This window comes from Lotus japonicus, chromosome 2 (assembly GCF_012489685.1).
Source record: "Lotus japonicus ecotype B-129 chromosome 2, LjGifu_v1.2".
NCBI lineage: Eukaryota > Viridiplantae > Streptophyta > Magnoliopsida > Fabales > Fabaceae > Lotus > Lotus japonicus.
Genome location: NC_080042.1, coordinates 27,670,280 through 27,690,110, shown reverse-complemented (window position 1 = coordinate 27,690,110; position 19,831 = coordinate 27,670,280). Strand labels below are relative to the sequence as shown.

At 38.7% G+C, this 19,831-nt stretch overlaps 1 non-coding gene across 1 annotated transcript; it reads right to left on the bottom strand.

The window, feature by feature from the left end:
• Positions 1–3,744: 3,744 nt before the first annotated feature.
• Positions 3,745–3,851, bottom strand: LOC130741625 (small nucleolar RNA R71). The gene has a single exon (XR_009020513.1). It is a non-coding gene; the product is annotated as a small nucleolar RNA R71 (small nucleolar RNA).
• Between the last annotated feature and the right edge of the window lie 15,980 nt (positions 3,852–19,831).

Here is a 19,831-nt window from a genome sequence, read left to right as displayed (position 1 = left end):
ACTGAAGTTAGCAAGTTGAAGCTCAGCTCCATGCGTCGTAGAACTCCTATCATCAGACGTCCACGCTCGTCAGTCTGGTCCTTCATCTCAAACCTGAACCCCCCCGAGGGAGAGACCATCGAAACCCAATCCACCGTCGACATCTGGCAGCAGGCCGACCGCCCAAACACAAACATGAAACCAAAGCCAAGGCGCCAGGGTCAACTCACGGAAATAAGTAGATATACACTCAACATGTGACAGGGTATAGATATATATGTTGTTACGTATATATATAAACAATCCTAGCATGTTATTGGCTTTAACAATGCTTCAATAAATCAAACAGCACACAATTCCAGTCAGAATGAATGTATGCGTGAAATGCAATCAATATGATCCGGATTGTGACGCGTTCCCGTTCGCCACAAGTGAAGCATTCCCGTTCTTCACTATGGATGAACCATTCCCGTTATTCATCCTTGGTGAACCATTCCCGTTATTCACCGTATGATGAACCATTCCCGTTATTCATCATTAATGCATTGGTGAACCATTCCCGTTATTCACCAAAAGATGCACAGGTGAACCATTCCCGTTATTCACCCGATTGATGCAATATGGTTAGCCAAACATCGAATCGTCCTCACCACATAAGTGTTTAGCCCAAAACCCAATATCAAAAACCCAAGAGTTAGTGTCGGTCAATACAACACAACTCGGAGTTAGTGTCGGTCAATACAACACAACTCCAATAACAAAACTCAAAATCAAAGCCAGAGTCAGTGTTGGTCAATACAACACGACTCGGAGTTAGTGTCGGTCAATACAACACAACCCCAACACCCAAACCCTGAGTTAGTGTCGGTCAATACAACACAACTCGAACAACAAAACCCAAAGTCAAAACCCAGAGTTAGTGTCGGTCAATACAACACAACTCGAATAACAAGAGTACTAGAGTACTCGGTGACTTTCAATCTTCACCGTAGCTCACCTTAGTGGCTTTCCCCAATTCCAAAACCCACAACAAAAGTCGACTTTTCCCCGTCTTTCACAATTATTTTCCCCCTTTCGTTCTCCTATGCTTATTCGTTAATAAAAATATTTCGAATTGAATTAGTCAAGTTATGAGTTTATTTCCCAAAGTCTAAGTTTCTCAAAGTCTATATTTTTCGAAAGTCTAATCATTCTAAGTTTCCAAAGACCAACCACCCAAAAGAAATTTCCCGGGGAAAGTCTAAGAATACGAACAAATGGCTAAGTCTCAAAACTCAAGTTTGAACTTGCCTAGGGTTGTTCATCCAACCCGAAATATCAAAGATCACCAGATCAATGAATCCCCACTCCGAAGTCGCATCAACAACGCACAATTCAACACATCTCAACATCACAACTTATGGACAATATCATAACATCAGTTCATCATCATAATCAACATCAAAGTAAAGCATAAGTCGAATTCATCGACGCCTATCATGCAGTCATAGCTAATAGTAAGTTGCCTTAACCTCGAGCTGCTCCAGCCTCGTGTTCTAAATCTCCTTCACACAAATGCTCTGAAACTCCCAAAGTTCCTTCAACTGAACCTCGAAGAAAAACAAAGCAGAATCCAAACAAAATCGATTAGTTCGATCGCAATACACCTCATAAACGATATACAAAGCATTAAAGCTTCAGAATACAACAATCGAGTACGAAAGACAAGTTTTCGAAAACGAAAACTCCCCCCCCCATCACTACAAGCTCTCGGCCAAAAAGGAAAAAGAGCTCCGGCTCTTTTTCTTCGATCAAATCTGTTTAAAAGGTAGTTTTAGGGTAAAACTAAGGCAAAGAAACTGTCGGAACAATTTTCGGACGATCGGATCAAAATACGGCTGTTCAGGGGCGTTTTGGTCCAAAATAAAAGCTCAAAACCTCAAAGTTATTAGTTCGGAAAACAAATTTGACAACAATGATCCTAACGACATCCGTGACAACAAATCCTAAAGGCACGAAGTCAGATTACGACTTTTCGACATTAAAGTTTCGAAATGTGCGCCAAAAAGGGTTTTGAAATAGTTTTTCAGATCTTGGACAACTCGATCACAATCGGCGAATACTGACGGAGGTTTTAGGCTCTTATGCACGTAGAGAACAAACCCCAACAGAGAAATCAGAAAAAACGGACAGTTTTACAAAAAGCTCAATACTTTGAGCACAGAAACGACTACAGAAACGCAGTAGAAACAGTAATCAGAGGTAAGAATCAAGCTAGTTACCTTGATACCTTGAAGTAGGAACGAACTGCAAGAAGATCGGTCGAGTTTCGGCGAAAATCCCCTCTCCCTTTCCTCTCCTAAATCCACGGCCTCTATGTGGAGAAAATGAAGATATTTTGCTTTTTCGACTATTTATAGGCAGGTGAAATCGCGGGAAAATGAAAATTTCGCGATTCCGATTTTTCAGCACATTCACCGATGAATTCTAAGAGAGATTCTGGCGTCAGATTTCCATAACTCAAAACAAATCTCTGACATTTGGGAAAAACGATATCTAAAATCCCAAAAGCGGTGTAAGTTAATTTGTCCCGAAAAACTACTTTTTGCTGTGATGGTCAGACGACAAAACTTTGTTCTGAAGAAAGATTGGAAACGTCGAAAAAAATCTGGCAACGCGAACGGAAACTTCGTTAGAAGTCCCGAATAGAAAAAATCTTCATCCAGCGCTTGAATCTAGGGTTTCGAAGGAAAGAAATTAGCGTCGTCGGACTTCCGAAAAGTGAATACTATCGTGCGTACAGTCCAGGGTTCCGAAATGAAACGCTGGTCGAAGGAAAAATAAAGAGAATCTTTAAATTTTCCAAGGATTCGAAATCTCACTTAAAACGTTGCTCTAAAGTGAAATTAGCCTATTCTGGACACGCTCGCCATAAGGCAGGTGTGCAGACAACTCGCACTAATTCCTACAGCGACTACGCAACATTCCTCAAGCAATTCCTGAACTTTCTTCTTCATTGATCTTTCTCAAACCTCAAACTCCTGTCACGCTTACACTGATTCTACGCATGAGTCGGAAATTATCTTGCTCTGTAAATCCAGGTCTTACATTCAATAATTTAAAACCGGGTAGATTTTGTGCACTTGCAGAAGAACCAACAAGTTTTTGGCGCCGTTGCCGGGGAATTGTTTTGCGATTTTTGGTTTAATTCTTTAGTTTGTGGTTTTATTTTTGTTTTGAACTTGTCTAGAATTGGAGCTACTAATCTTTCTCTGTTTAGTGTCAAACTTTCAGGCTACTCTCACAAGAGACACCGTCATGGGTGGCCATATGACGGAGGAGGAGATGCAAGCCCATATTGGGGAAAGAATCCAAGAGGGTATAACCCTCCGATTGCGTGAACAAGAAGTTGAGAAATCCAACCGATCTCTTCGGGAACTCACTTTGGGCTCCATGAGTTTTGACTATCCCGGGAGTATTGTCATCCCCGAAGGTGTGGGGAACTTTGAGTTGAGACCGGCATTCATCAACTTGGTGAGCCAAAGCCAATATGGTGGAAGATCCTCGGAAGATCCTCATGCTCATTTGGAGAGGTTCATCCGTAATTGCAACACTTATCGGGTTATGAATGTTCCTTCGGATGCAATTCGGTTGAGCCTATTTCCATTCTCTTTAAAGGATGTAGCAGAGGATTGGCTAAACTCACAACCTCAAGGGAGTCTCACTACTTGGGAAGACCTTGCAGAAAAACTCACAACGAGGTTCTTCCCAAGGTCCCTCTTGAGGAAATTGAAGAATGACATCATGACTTTCGTGCAATCCTCAGATGAAAATCTTTATGAGGCTTGGGAGCATTTCAAGAAGCTTTTGAGGAAGTGTCCTCAACACAATCTCACCCAAGCTGAATTTGTTGCAAAGTTCTATGATGGTTTGTTATACTCATCAAGGTTTGGCTTGGATGCGTCTTCAAACTGGGAGTTCGATGCTCTTCCCCCACAAGCGGGGTATGATTTGATTGAAAAAATGGCGGTGAGAGCCATGAACTCCGAGAATGAACGCCAAATCCAAAGAAGTTCTTTTGAAGTGGAAACTTATGACAAGCTCATAGCCTCCAACAAGCAACTCTCCGAGGAAGTGGCGGAAATCCGGAAACATATAAAGGCGACCAATTTGGTCGGTGCTACAGCAGCCAAAGTGGAGTGTGTAGCTATTGGAGGGCCCAATGTTAGTGAATTTTGATCCTTTACTAGTCAGGGTTTCCGAGGTCAAAGCTCTGGACTTTCTCAACAAGTCCAAGAACAAGTTGGTGAAAATGATGGTGGCAAGAAGAGCTTAAATGAGCTATTGGAGAGTTGCATCAACCGCATGAACAACAACCATAAGAACCAAGAGGCAGCTATCAAGAACTTGGAGAACCAACTTGGCCAGCTAGCCAAGCAAATTGCTGAAAGGCCTCAAGGTAAATTTCCTTCCGATACTATCCCCAATCCCGAACAAGAAAATTCTGCAGTTGTTACTACTAGAAGTGGTAGAGTGTTGAATGGGTTAGAAAAGAAAGCAGAGGGAGAAAAAAGTGAGAAAAAAGTTGAGGAGGAAGTGAGTGTTCCTATTTAAACTAAAGTGATGAATGATGTTATTCCTGAACTTGGCAAGGTTCCATTTCCTAAAGCATTGGCTAAAAAGAATTTGGATAAAAAGTTTTCAAAATTTTTGGATGTTTTTAAGAAACTCCATATCGATATCCCTTTTTCTGATGCTTTGGTACAAATGCCTATCTATGCTAAGTTCATGAAGGACATTTTAAATAAGAGAAGGAAGTTGAGAGAGGTTGATGAAACTATCATGATGACCGAGGAGTGTAGTGCAATTTTGTAAAGAAAAATGCCTAAGAAGAGAAGGGATCCTGGGTTGAAGCCTTGTGTGATTTGGGAGCGAGCATCAACTTGATGCCGCTTAGCATGTTTAGAAGGCTGAACTTAGGAGAGGTCACCCCGACCATGCTCTCCTTGCAAATGGCGGACCGATCCCTAAAAACACCTTATGGGATCATTGAAGATGTGATGGTTAAGGTTGATAAGTATGTGTTCCCAGTTGATTTTGTGGTGCTAGACATGGAGGAGGATGCTAAGATTCCTCTCATTCTTGGCCGACCCTTCTTAGCCACTGGCAGGGCGAAGATCGATGTTGATAAGGGTCAGCTCATTCTCAGAGTTGGTGAGGACAAGGTAAGGTTTTCGGTTTTCAATCCTAATTTGCAAACTAACATTAATGATGGTTTTGTTTGTGATATGATCAAAAGCTTGTCCAGGTCTTCAAAGGAGACCCCCAAGGTAAGTGAAAAAGATGTTGAGCTTAATAAAGCTTGAGCTTGTTAGTGAAAACAAGTATGGGGGGTCTAAAGATGAGAATTTCCAAGCCCACACGGCCCGATTCACTCAAGCTAGTCACCTTGTAAAGATGGAAGGTGTGACTAGTGATGAGCTCATGATTAAGCTCTTCCCTCACTCCTTGAAGGGGGGAGCAAGGATTTGGTGCGATGGTTTAGATGATACCCTCTATTGGGAGGATTTTTTCCAAAAGTTTTGTGCAAGGTTCCTACTTTGCTCATGTAGTAAGAAGTGTGATGGTAAGGAATTTCCTTCCTAACATCAAAGGAAGGAGAGTCCACCTAGGACTATAACTTAGGGCTGCTTGGGAGACAACCCAAGTTTTGTTTTATTTTGCTTGTTTGGTTGTTGCATTTTGCAGGGATTGAGAGCCTAAATTCTGGAGTAGGAGGTGGCTCTATGGCCTCCATGGTAATTAGTAAAGAAGGTCAACTCTTCCCTTTAGTTTAGCTCATGCATTTTTACATATTTTTTCTTTTGTAGCTTTTATTTTTCTTTTTATCATGCATTGTTATTCAAGTTTTTGTTTTTGGGTCTTTTACTTCCCTATACTCACATGCTTTTAGCTATAGTTTTGTTTCCTTACATGTGCTGTTTTTGAAAATGCTTTTGTGAATACTTGCTGCTGTTTTTGGGGATGAGTGATTGCATGTTTGGTGAAGAGAGGAGGAGACTTCGGTCTTCCGAGTGTTTCCTGAGAAAGGAGTTGAGGTGAGTCCATTAAGGGTCTATCGTTGACCCTTCACCATAAAATTTCCCGGGAGGATCCTGACTCACTTGCAATTCTTGGTTTTGCATTAATTTCACTCATAGCATGCTTTGTGATTCTTGCTTTATTCTTGAGACTTGTAGGATTTCTTGAGATTCTGAATTAGTTGATTTAACATTGTCTTTAGTTGCCCCACTTGAGCCTTTTTGGAGATTTCATTGTAGCCAAGTGATTGGGGCGGATCTTTGGTTGGAATATTGGGGAGTGATGGTCCTTGATTATATTTGTATGGAGCTGAAAAATTGTGAAATAGTCCCATGCCCCTAAAAGAAAAAAATCATTGAAAAAAAGAAAAAGAACTCCTGAACAAAAGCTGGAGTTGTAATAGAAAAAAAAAAGTTGAAAAAAGGGGGGTACAAGAGACTTGTGCTAAAAAGTTTATTATGAAAAGCTCCGGGGGGTTTTAGAATTGGACCACACTCAATGTGCTTGAAGCCTAGAATTTCTTTAGGGACCAACCACCATCATGTTCTACCTAGCCAATGTTTCAACCCTTTTTAAAGTCTCTTTGAATATTTGCATGTTTGATCTTTGTTGCTATTGAGTGAATGACATTCAGGACCTATGAACTTGCTTGTGTGCTCAGTGCACTAAATTAACATCTCATCCTAGGATTGGTAGATCTATATGCTTCCCATGAATGGACTCTACACTATTCTCTTTTCAAAAGATGCATGAAGTAGGTTGATGGGTCTTTCTCTTGGAACCAGCTGTAGTTGCTAAATCCCCCAGTTTTGTGTTAAGTATTCTTTGTGAGTGCTTGTTTTGAGGGCATTTCTTGCGCTTGAGGGCAAGCTAGTGTTATTTACGCTCGAGGGCGAGCTGTCATTGAGTATAGTGGTGTGATGCCCTTGTTTAGTGGTGTTTTTAGGGTCATTTCTTTCTTTGTTTTGAGTCTTTTTGTTGACTCTCATGTAGTGTTTCATGCATTCTCATGCATTTTTATCTTCCTTTGAGTCTTTACTTCGTTTTGGTAATTTTACAATTTTATAGGGAGTTTTCTTGCATTTTAAGTAAGTTTAGGACTTGCATGGTTTTATTGTGTTAATTGAAGGATCTCTTGTGCTAATAAACTGTTTGAGCTTCTGGAATTTTCCTTGGCTTGTTGGTTAAGTTTGCAGATCAGAGGAGGACTTAAAGAGGCTTGAAAGAGGAGTTGAAGGAGGACTTAAAGAGGCTTGAAAGAGGAGTTACAAGTAGCTAAAAAGTCTTTTCCAGCGAGCTTAAGCGCCTAGGCGCTGGGAATTGGCGCCTAGGCGCTAGTTGTTTTTTTCTGAACCTCCTGGAATTGGCGCCTAGGCGCCAATTGACCTCCAGAGAGCATGTTTTTGGCTAGAATTGGTGCTCAGGCGCTCTGAATTGGCGCTTGAGAGCCCAGACTCGACTGTTTTGCCTATAAATTGGTTTTTAGACATTTCTCTTGGAACCTTTTGTCATTTTATCATATTTTCATAAGTTAGAAAAGAGGGTTTGAGTTATGGAGCTTGAGGAGCTTTCCCTAAGCCCTATGTTTCAGGTTTCATCTTTATCTTCTTGTATGGATTCCATAGCCATGATTGGCTAAAACCCCTTTTGTTTTGGGTTCTTTGTAAGACTTTGGATGTTTTAGCTTTCATTCCTTTTCTATTCATGTTGTTCTGAGTAAACCCTTGAATCTCACTCCTTTGCTTTATCTTTCAAGCTTGAATGCATGCTATAGAATTGAGACTTGTTGTGAGATTACCTCTTCTATACTTGCTGCTAGAAATAGAGGAAGGGTTGAGGTTTGTTGGCCTGAATTGCATGCTTAGTGCTTCTAACAAATATTTAGGTTATCAAGGAATTGAATCTATCTTTTGATTAGAAAGAGTTTAATTTACGAGGCATCAATAGATGACTATCTAGGCTATAACATCAAGGAGAGACTCAGGATTTATTGAATAGGAAGGTTTCCTAAAACTGAATTTGTTGAGCAAGAACCCAAAGCAATCTCATCTCTGAATTTCAATCGTTTATTACTTGATCACTTGTCTTTTTACAAACTCAAGAAACAACCAATCATTAAAACTGAATTTTACTCGCTTTTCAACCTTGAACTTGAATCTTAAACTGGATTTGCAATCTTATTCCCTGAGGTTCGATAATTTAAAACCGGGTAGATTCTATGCACTTGCAGAAGAACCAACAATGGCCATAATTAAGAGTTCAAGAGAAAGAAAATAACACCTAAGATCTGCAGTAGAAACCTTGAAAATGCTCTCAAATCCCTAAGAAGTTTGTGCTCAATTCCAATCACATAACTCTCCAAGAAGAGAAAACAGAGAAGGCGTTCCAAGGACTCAGATAAACAACTTACATCTAACTTACTTCTATTCAATATATATATATATATATATATATATATATATATAATCTTCTACCAATATATATATTAGTTTTTGCATCTTTTTGCTTCGGTGTATAACAATTTGAACAAGTTTGATTCCTTATAAAAAAGGAATGAAATCCAACCAAAACCGTTTAAAGCTTCGTATGAATACATCTATAATTACCCTATTTAGCTATTTTTAACGTGAGCTAATTTTAAGGTAAAAAAAATTCCATATCTTTTATGAATAGCCATATAAATCTATATAATATACTAAAGGAAGGTTTTTTTTCTAGAAGGTTTTGCCATGTGTCGCCCCCATATCATCCCAATAAAAAATATACAAAATTTTATTTTTCAATATTAAATCTGCATGTTTTTCAATATTAAATTTGCATTAAAAAACAAATAAAGATTTTGTATGTTTTTCAATATTAAATTTGCATTAAAAAACAAATAAAGATTTTGTTCAATATTAAATCTGCATTAAAAAAACAAATCTATATAATATACTAAAGAAAGATTTTTTTCTAGAAGGTTTTGCCACGTGTCACCCCCACATCATCCCAATAAAAAATATACAAATTTTGTTTTTCAATATTAAATCTGCATGTTTTTCAATATTAATTTGCATTAAAAAAAATTTTGAAAATATAGATTATATATGTTTTTCAAGTAAAATAAAAAAAGAAAAGAAAGTAAACAAATAATCCTCATGTGATCATGTCTCAATATAAGATCTATTAAATAAAAAAAAAGTGATACATAAAAATCGAACAAAATTTTTAAAAATAAGCCAACTAAGTTTTTCAAAAAAATAAAACCCTAAAGTTCAATCTATAAATAAGAGGCAAGAATTCACTTAACACCACCACATATTCGCAGCTCCCAACTCACGGCAACAAAGGGTTTTTCTGGGTTTTTTTGGTTAATAAACACCAAATCACCCCATGTAAATTGTTTTATGAATAGCCATATAAATTGTTTTAAAAAATATGGTCGACTACTACGAGTAGCTTTTAAAAAACCTATAAAAATTTGGTAAACAAAATTTGCTTGATTGAAGCTAATAATTAAATTCCTTATTTCTTACTTAAGTCATACATATTAGGTTGTATAGAAAAGTTGCTTTAGTCATGTATCTTCTGCCATCTATATCAAACTCTGAATCCTATTCTACTCTAAACCCTACACCTTTTGTTGCAATGTCTAACCAATTTACACTTCTATCAAATATAAAGCCTGGCAAGCTTGATTGGAAAGTCAGAGCCAGTGTGATCAGGAAGTGGAATGGTGTAGATTTCAAAGACCGTATGTAACGCTATGATTTCTCGAGTGTCACACATTAACCAAGTAACCAATTTTAGTAAAGAATTTTCGTCGATTCGATTATTAATCCTCAATTAATGACAAAGGTTCATTTTACGAAAAACTCTAAAACATTAACTTTTAAATAAATCGTACGCGCGTTTAATTGGAAACGTCTAAATACAATGAACCGAGTAAATGAAATAATACTTGCATTTAATTAAAAGGAAACAGTACTCACACCCAATAAAAATCGAGTGAAACTAATCAAATCGAGTACAAAAGTCGTGAGTCCATTACATCCGAAATAAAAGAATAAAACCATAAAAATAGTTTAATCAATACTGAAATTTAAGAAGTTCAATGCGAATGCTCTCAAGCCCCCAATAAAAAAAATGCCCTCAGACTTCATCTTCACTATCCACTATGTAGATCACGTCTTCAAAGGAACTCTTGAGCTTACGCCGCTTCTGGGGAAGAGACTCAAGTGGCGGAACGTCAATTTGATCCCATAAACAGCAAGCTTCATCCTTGCCCCACCAAGTCGGTACTTCAGGTACACGCCCACTCAATCCTGGTTTGTCCTCGACCTTCAGGACCTCGGCTTGAGTCTGCAAGGGAGCTGTGATCTTCACTACCGGCTGCTGTGTCTCGACTGTTGCTTCCTCTGAAGGGTCAATCTCTACTGAGGATACTCGTGAGCCTTCGTCCTTTGGAAAACAGAATCATGGAGGTGTGTATGGCATCGTGATCACTGTAACATCCCGATCTGACGACTGGCCTCACGGTAACAACACGAGTCTTTTCAGTGCGCTTTGTCCTCACTCGCGCACTTCCCGAGAAAACTTCCCAGGAGGTCACCCATCACGATATTGCTCCAAGGCAAGCACACTTAACCATGGAGTTCTTATCAGTTGGGCTCCCGAATAGAAGTTGCAACTTGTTGTCATGAGTAGTACCAATCAAATCTTTTATGCCCTCCTCAACTGTATAGTCCATTCCTACACAGTCTCGGAATACCTCTTGTTCGGGTGTGAGATCAGCTCATTCCTGTGACCCTCCGCCTAGAAGCCTGCCAGGAGCCGCTCCTTGTTCGTGCCTCACTGCACCGGCGATCACTCCCCGCCCTCGTCAGCCCCGGGTGTCACAGGCCCACCAGCTTCTGCTTGGTTCGTCCTCGAACCACACCGTACTGGGAGAGGTTGGCTCTGATACCACATGGGGTCTAGGATAGCACGTTGAGCTAGGGAGTTGTTGTACCGATGCGTCGATGAGGAAGTTAGGATCTTAGGGAGATTCCGTAAGGGTAGTATACGTGTCATGTTGAGGGTGTGTAGTTCCGTAGCGGGATCATTAAAGGATTTAGTATCAGGATATTTGTGGTTACTGGAGGATAGGAACTCATTGTCTGTTCCAGTGGGTTTTTCTAAATTTCCACCTTCGATGTATTAGGCCTGATCAACCTAATATTGAGGGGGTGATATTCGGAATCACAGCTGGTAATGGACCTTGATAGAAGGATGTGTAAGATGAATTTGAATTGATTGAGGATTAGTCGGATTTGGGAGGAAAGTTCGTGTTAAGCATTTGATTGTAAAAGATTAAGATTTAAATCTGTGGAAGTCGATGAGTGTCATATAGACATTGATTGGTTGGTTCGTGTGATTACTCCAAGTAGAGGTAGACCAAGTCAAGAGATTTAGTGCTGGAAAAGTATTAAGTAGTTTCTCGGAAGTTATGAAGTCATAGGTTATGTGATTTCTGAGTGGAATTGTTAGAGACTAAATAAGTTGGATTTAATCAGGTTTTAGATGATAGCTTGATGGTAGCAAGATTGAGAAGAATTAACTCTGAACTAGATTGTTATAGTCGAGTTCGAGGAATAAGTCTTGCTAAGCGTTTGATTAATATGTGGAGACATTATAGTCTTAAGAGATGAATTTTCATTTGAAAAGTGTTGAATTAATGATTAGGTTGGAGAAAGAAAGTTTTAGCATAAGTTGAATACTTGAGGTTGTTGATATGGATTCCAAAGAAATATGCTAAGATTACTAAGTGAGATTTACTAAGTTGGATTGAAATCTTAGGGTTAAGATTGATCTTGAGAGGCGGGAATCGCGTACGAGTAGGAGATCTTATGGTTGTAGGTGTGACAATAGGAGTTGAATCTTAGAAGATTGAAGACCTGAAGGTGAGTTTCGGGTTAAGACCATTGAGGTATAGTATAAGAAAGATCTTGAAGTAAAGGAATTCTGGGTTGTGTAGAGTGTTAAGGTTGGTTATAAGTTGGTGATCGATTGATGTTGATTATGAGGTTGCGGACATAATGACCATGTGATAAGATTTGAATGAGGTTAGCACAATAAGTTGTGAAGGGGAAAGCATGACGACACTGGTCAGGTTGTTTGGGTAAGTGAAGGAGTTATAGTTTTAAGAAACGGATATTCATTTAAGAAGTATGGAAGGATTAAAGGTCATTAGAGGACCAAACTTGGTGAAGGTTTAGGTTTTAAATCTATGAATGTCTGTCTAAGGTGTGTAGGACTCGAAGTTTGTCAGAATTTGATTGAGAGATTAAGAAGTTGATTGACGAGATGGTGATTGAGTCACAAAAATGAAGGTGTTAGTATTAAGATGAATACCTGAGGTTGTTATATTTTGACGAGTTTTGTAGAGTTTAAGAGTCAATGGGACTTTGTTATGGATTTTGATGATGCATATTACGGGTAACAAGTGAATTTTACTAAAGTTGAATGAGAATCCTAGGGCTAAGTTGACCTGGTGAGCTGAGATTCCTGTACACATAAGAGATTTGGTGGTGTTAGCGGTTACGATAAGAGTTAAATCTCAGAATGTTGAAGGATCGGATGATAAGATGGCTAGTTAAGTCCCTTGAGGTATAGTTATGATTTAATCTTCTAGAGGATAAGTCTCGATTTGTGCGAAGTGTTAGGGATTTTAGTAAGTGTAAATAGGTTTGAGTGAGGGAAGTTTTGAGGAAGAATACGGTAATAACGGATTGTTAGATATTAAGAGGAGGATTATCTTATAAGTTGTTGATAAATGGATGTTGAAGGGGATAAGATTAGTGAAGGACAAGAAATAAGGACATAAGTCGAGTTTTAATTCGAATAGTGACTAAGTAGAAGTTTGATTTCTTGGTGTGTGTAAAGATAATTACGAAGTTGGAGGTGTTTTAATGGACTAGCGGTTTCCAAGGGGAGGATTCGTCTAGGAGTTATCGAACGGACAAGTGGAGTTTTGGACTGTAGATGAAGATCACGAGGACAAGTTGAGTATTTACTTTGAAATGACAGAGAGGCACCGAGTTTAAGAAGAATTTCAGACGACCGAAAGTAAAGAAGTAAGTGGCTAAGGTTGTGCGACTGCACGGAGTGCCAACCGGTATCAGTTCAAGCAGAGATCCGACGCAAGTGATTGAGCCAGACAACGTTGAGCTGAAGGATGATTTGACCTTCGAGGCACCTCCAGTGAGTATTGGGGATAGAAGAGTGAAACAGCTGAGGGGAAAGCAGATTTCGTTGGTAAAGGTGATATGGAACAAGGATACGGGAGAGGCTACATGGGAACTGGAAGACAAGATCAAGGAACTGTACCCCGGACTTTTTGCTGAACTTTGAGTTTCGAGGACGAAACTTTCTTTTTGGAGGGGAGTATTGTAAGACCTGAATTTTCAGAACAAGCTAATTTCCGACTCACGCGTAGAATCAGTGTAAGCGTGACAGGAGTTTGTTATTTGAGGAAGATTAATGAAGAAGAAAGTTCAGGAATTGCTTGAGGAGTGTTGCGTAGTTGCTTTCGGAGTTAGTGCGAGTCGTCTGCGCACTTGCCTTATGGCGAGCGCGTCCAGAATAGGCTAATTTCGCTTTAGAGTAACGTTTTAAGTGAGATTTCGAACTCTTGGAAAATTTAAAGATTCTCTTTATTTTTCCTTCGACCAGCGTTTCATTTCGGAACTCTGGACTGTACGCACGATATGCTTCACTTTTCGGATGTCCGACGACGCTAATTTCTTTGCTTCGAAACCCTAGATTCGAGCGATGGATGAAGACTTTTTCTATTCAGGACTTCTAACGAAGATTCCGTCCACGTTGCCAGATTTGTTTCGACGTTTCCAATCTTTCTTCAGAAGGAAGTTTTGTCGTTCGAGCATCACAGCAAAAAGTAGTTTTTCGGGACAGATTAACTTACACCGCTTTTGAGATTTTAGATATCGTTTTTCCCAAATGTTAGACATTTGTTTTGAGTTCTGGAAATCTGTCGCCAGAATCTCTCTTAGAATTTCTCGGTGAACGTGCTGCAAAAATCGGAATCGCGAAATTTTCATTTTCCCGCGATTTCACCTGCCTGTAAATAGCTCGAAAAAGCAAAATATCTCATTTTCTTTCCATTCAAGGGCCGCGAGTTTAGGGGGAGAGGAGGAGAAGATTTTCTCGCGAAAATTTGACCGATCTTCGTGCAGTTCGTCCCTACTTCTAGGTATTGAGGTAACTAGCATGAATCCTACCTCTGATTACGGTTTCTGCTGAGTTTCTGAAGTCGTTTCTGTGCTCACAGTTTTGAGCTTTTTCTAAAATGGTCCGATTTCTTCGATTTCTTGGTTGGGTTATGTTCTATAGGTTCCCAAGAGCCAAAAACCTCTGTCAGTAATCGCTGATTGCGATCGAGCTGTCCAAGATCTGAAAAACTTTTTCAAAACCCTTTTTGTCTCACATTTCGAAACTTTATTGTCGAAAAGCTGTAATCTGACTTCGTGCCTTTAGGATTTGTTGTCACGGATGTCATGAGGATCATTGCTGTCAAATTTTTTTTCAGAACTGATAACTTTGAAGTTTTGAGCCTTTATTTTGGACCAAAATGCCTCTGGATAGCCGTATTTCGACCCGATTGTCCGAAAATTGTTCTGACAGTTTCTTTGCCTTAGTTTTACCCTAAAACTACCTTGTAAACAGATTTGATCGAAGAAAAAGAGCCGAAGCCCTTTTTCCTTTGAGGGCGTGGGTTATTCCTTTAAGGGGGAAGTTTTTCGTTTTCGAAAACTTGTCTTTTCGTAACCGGATGTCGTATTCTAAATCTTTAATGCTTTGTCTATCGTTTATGTATTGTATTGTGATCGAACTAATCGATTTTGTTTGGTTTCTACTTTGTTTTCTCCGAGGTTCAGTTGAAGGAACTTTGGAAGGCTCAGAGCAATTGTTTGAGGAAAACTTTGTTTGCGAAGCTAGAACAGCTCGAGGTTAGGGCAACTTACTATATTAGCTATGATTGCATGATAGGCGTCGATCAATTCGACTTATGCTTTACTATGATATTGATTATGATGATGGTCTATTGTTATGAATGTTTTCATAACTTATGATGTTGATGTTGTGATGAATTGAACGTTTTGACGCGACTTCGGAGTGGAGATTCATTGATCTGGTGATCTTTGATATTTCAGGTTGGATGAACAACCCTAGGCAAGTTCAAACGAGGGGTTTGAGACTTAGCCATTTGTTGGGATCCGTTGGTTTACTTAGACTTTCCCCGGGAAATGTATTTCGGGTGGTTGATCTTTGAAAACTTAGAATGATAGAGCTTTGAAAACTAGTGACTTTGGGAGACTTAGACTTTGAGAAATAAACTCATAACCTGACTAATGTGAATTGAAATTATTTTTGTTAACGAATAATCATAGGAGAAACTGAAGGGGAAAATATTTACGAAAGACGGGGAAAAGTCGACTTTGTTATGGGTTTGGAGAGTTTGAAATTGGGAAAGCCACTAAGGTGAGCTATGGTGATGATTGAAAATCACCGAGTACTTTAGTACTCTTGGGAGTGTTGTTGGAGCCGTGTTGTACTGACCGACACTTAGTGCTCTTGTTGTTTGGGCTGTGTTGTATTGACCGACACTAGACCCTTGTGTACTTTGGTGGGTGGAGTTGTGTTGTATTGACCGACACTTACTCCGAGTTGTGTTGTATTGACCGACACTAACTCATGATTTTGTTGAGATTGGGTTGTGAGCTAAACACTTTCGTGGTAAGGACGATTCGTTGTTTGGCTAACCATATTGCATCAATCGGGTGAATAACGGGAATGGTTCACCTGTGCATATCATGGTGAATAACGGGAATGGTTCACCTTGCATAAATGATGAATAACGGGAATGGTTCATCATATGGTGAATAAGGGGAATGGTTCACCAAGGATGAATAACGGGAATGGTTCATCCAGGATGAATAACGGGAATGGTTCATCCATAGTGAAGAACGGGAATGCTTCACTTGTGGCGAACGGGAACGCGTCACAAATCCGGATCATATTGTGCATTTCACGCATACATTCATTCTGACTTGAATTGTGTGTTGTTTGTTTATTGAAGCATTGTTAGAGCCATAACATGCTAGGATTGTTTATATATGTACATATCAACATATATCTATACCCCCTATAACATGTTGAGTGTATATCTACTTATTTCTGTGAGTTGACCCTAGCGCCTTGGCTTTGGTTGCATGTTTGTGTTTGGGCGGTTGGCCTGCTGCCAGATGTCGATGGCCGATTGGTTCTCGATGGTCTCTCCCTCGGGGGGGATCAGATATGAGCTGCTGGATTGGGATGCCCCACCGCTTGGGTGATCGATGTCCCTGGTCACCGAGCGACGTACAGGGGAAGGGTCATGGAGGAACGGACTGACGAGCGTGGACGTCTGTCGAAAGGACTTGGTTCTTGGAGGGTAGGTTTAGGCAGGCGTCATATTTGGTGTAGAGCTCTGATTCGTTTTGCTTTTGGGACAGGGTAGGTTCCCGACGCATGACTTTTTGTGTGGTTCTCTTACTAAGGGATCACAGTGAGTCAGTCGGACCATAGGGGTCTTTGCTTAGGCCATTTTGAGGCCGACTTTCTCCTTGTGGATTGTAATTATAACTTTCTCACTCACACTTCGGGATCTGTATATATTTGCCTACGGGCACACTTCTTTGGAGTCACTGCGAGTGCGCGTGACGTGGGAGTGCAGCTGAGGCTGTACATGTTTATATTTGATGTGTATTGGTTAGTTTAGTGGTTGGGTTATGTCTTTACTTTTTATTGCTTAATTTAAAAGGAATCAAACGAAAAAAATTACCTGTTTTCCGCGTAGAGATTATTTTTGGTTACTAAGGTGACACCCGGAAATCGGGGTGTTACAATCACTACACCCACCATACGTTGCGATTCCAAGACGTCTCTGTGTACGCCTAGACCTGTGAGCTTCGCATCGCCGACATAAATGCGTTGGACTCCGGATGTGTCGGCCATCCAAGCTCGATCTTCCTTTTCATTATACAGGGTTAGCTCCCAAGAATGGGTCGTCGTCGATGTCTTCGTCAAAAACATCAACCCCCCCCCCCCCCAAAAAAAAACAACACAAAGCAAACAAGAAAGGGTCAGGTTCATGCAAGACATAAGAATATAATAATCACATCACATAATATCTCGCCTTATTAACCATAGTTTTATATAACAGTTAGTCACCTAGTTGATCTGGTAAACTAACGATCCTCACATCATACAACCACCACAACACCTTGGCCAATCTCGAACATCCGCAGATGCACAATTCTCGAGGGGACACACAGTACAACCCTCAGTTCTCGGGGAGACTCACAGTCGATCCCAACGGGACAAATAGTACAACCCTTAATTCTCAGGACGACATTATGTCAATCCAACACCCTCGCGTGCAAGTGACCGTTTGTCTCTAACGACACCATCGTTCTCATGGTCCATAGTCACAACTAGACCCATGTTCCATTTAGTTCTCATTTTACTTGCAAGCGATTAAGTTCTCAATTCTCTTTGTTCACGGCTCTAATATGTCAACCTAGAGTCTTAACAAATTCAACATTGAATAATGAAATATCAACGGCATAAACATACACAACACCAGTAGGAATTACAGCTGGATGAGCGACCTTTGTAGCAATATCTCAGTCAGGCAATATCCATGTTACATCAATACTCGTAATCACATTCACAAGCTTTTCAACATATAATTCATGGTAGTTTCATCAAACAAAACATCAAGTGAACTTGTGCATGCAACTTATTTTTATTAAAATTATATGGTAAAATATTCTCACGGGGAAGAATCTTTTACATGAAGATAATTTTATGTTTGAACTAATTTTTTTTTTGGAAATTCAAATATATTAATATATTCATAAAAATAGAGAGGAGGACGCCTAAGCTCGAGAATATGAAAAAGAGGAATACAAAAACAAAAGTCCTTAACCATCTTTCAGGGATGATTAAGTGATTGTGTATTCTTATGTTTAAACTAATTTAAAAATATAATTTCATAAAATTTAAGTACAAATTTTACAAAGTTTAATAATTTTAGAACTACATTTTTTAACAACAAAAGAGAATACTTTATTGATAAGAACTTTATGTAAACATCAGCCACATGAGTACAAAATGTGACGGTAAAATTATATCACATGCAAAATTACTATATATATATATAGTTACAATTTTATATATTAAAAATATATATATATATATATAAATACAATTATATATATTAAAATAACACAACAAAATTTGTTTAAAAAAAATTACATTCAAAAAATCTCTTCTTGAAGGAATATTTTACATGAATCATGTTAAAACTTAAATATAATTTCATTATTTTTTCATATATGTATTTTTTCAAATATATCTATATATCTATGGTTTGCCTCACATCTGTTCTATCGTGATATGATCCTTTAGTCTCTTTCACAGACTGTGTGGTGGAGTACTCAGGACGGTGGTTGGGTGTTTTTCTTGAATAGTGCTAATACAAGAAAAACAACCAATTGTTATCTTGTTGATTACTAAAAGCCAGTGTAGTCCTAAAAGATCAATGTGTTGGCAAAATGATTGAACCATTAATGGAATTGATTAAATATACATAACCTGACTTTCCGCACAAAATGAAAGACCCGCAATTTTTTCAAGATAGAGCAATATTGGCCCCTATACTAGAGGCTGTTGAAATGATGAACACTTACATGTTTTGCATGATAGCTGCACCAGAACATGAATATCTGAGTTCCGACTCTGCTTGCGATCTGATGATGATTCTGAAATCCAAGGTGAGTTTGACACAGAATATTTGAACGACGCTAAAAGTTCAGGAATGTCAAACCACAGACTATTATTGAAAGTTGGTACTTCAATCATGTTTTTGAGAAATATAGACCAAGCAACAAGTTTATGCAATGGAACCAATTTAATTGTGGATGAACTTAGTGAACGTGTTATTGGTGCAATTGTTATCATTTGAACAAATGTTAATGGCAAAGTGCACATTTCAAGAATGGACTCGGTTCCTTCTTATTCCAAATTTCCAATTAAATTCAGAAGAAAACAGTTTCCAATTGCAGTAGGCTTTGCGATGACCATAAACAAAAGCCAAGGACAAACACTATCTCAAGTTGAGCTCTTCCTTTTGAGGTCCGTCTTCACTCATGATCAGTTATATGTAGCTCTCTATAGAGTACTGTAAATGTAGTGTTTAAGGAAGTTTTTGGAAATGTTTGATGTAAACTAGACAATTTCATTTATTTATTCCATTTTTCTCTTCACATATTATTACACAGTTGACTTATACGGGATTGACTTATTCATAATTTAAAAATTACACATATATATATATATGAAAACTAATTTATTTATTAAAAAAACTCAATATAAAATTCCAAGCAGCGCACGAGTTATCACACTAGTAATGTATAAGGCTCATCCACCAAAGTGAGCCATATTGCAACTTAAACGCCACATGTTTTTATTTATTGGTTGTTACAATGATTTTCTAAATGTCTTATTCTGATTGGTCTATATTGATGAATTTTCATCGGTCCAATTGATGACTCAATAAATTAAAAATTTAAATCATTCACTCAATAAATTATAAAATTCAAAATTTAAATCATGTTTAATAAGGATAATACCAAGCGGTTAATGGCACATGTGGAAAATCATGCAATGGATATTGCGTATTTTTTTTTGCATGGTTTATGATTTTTTT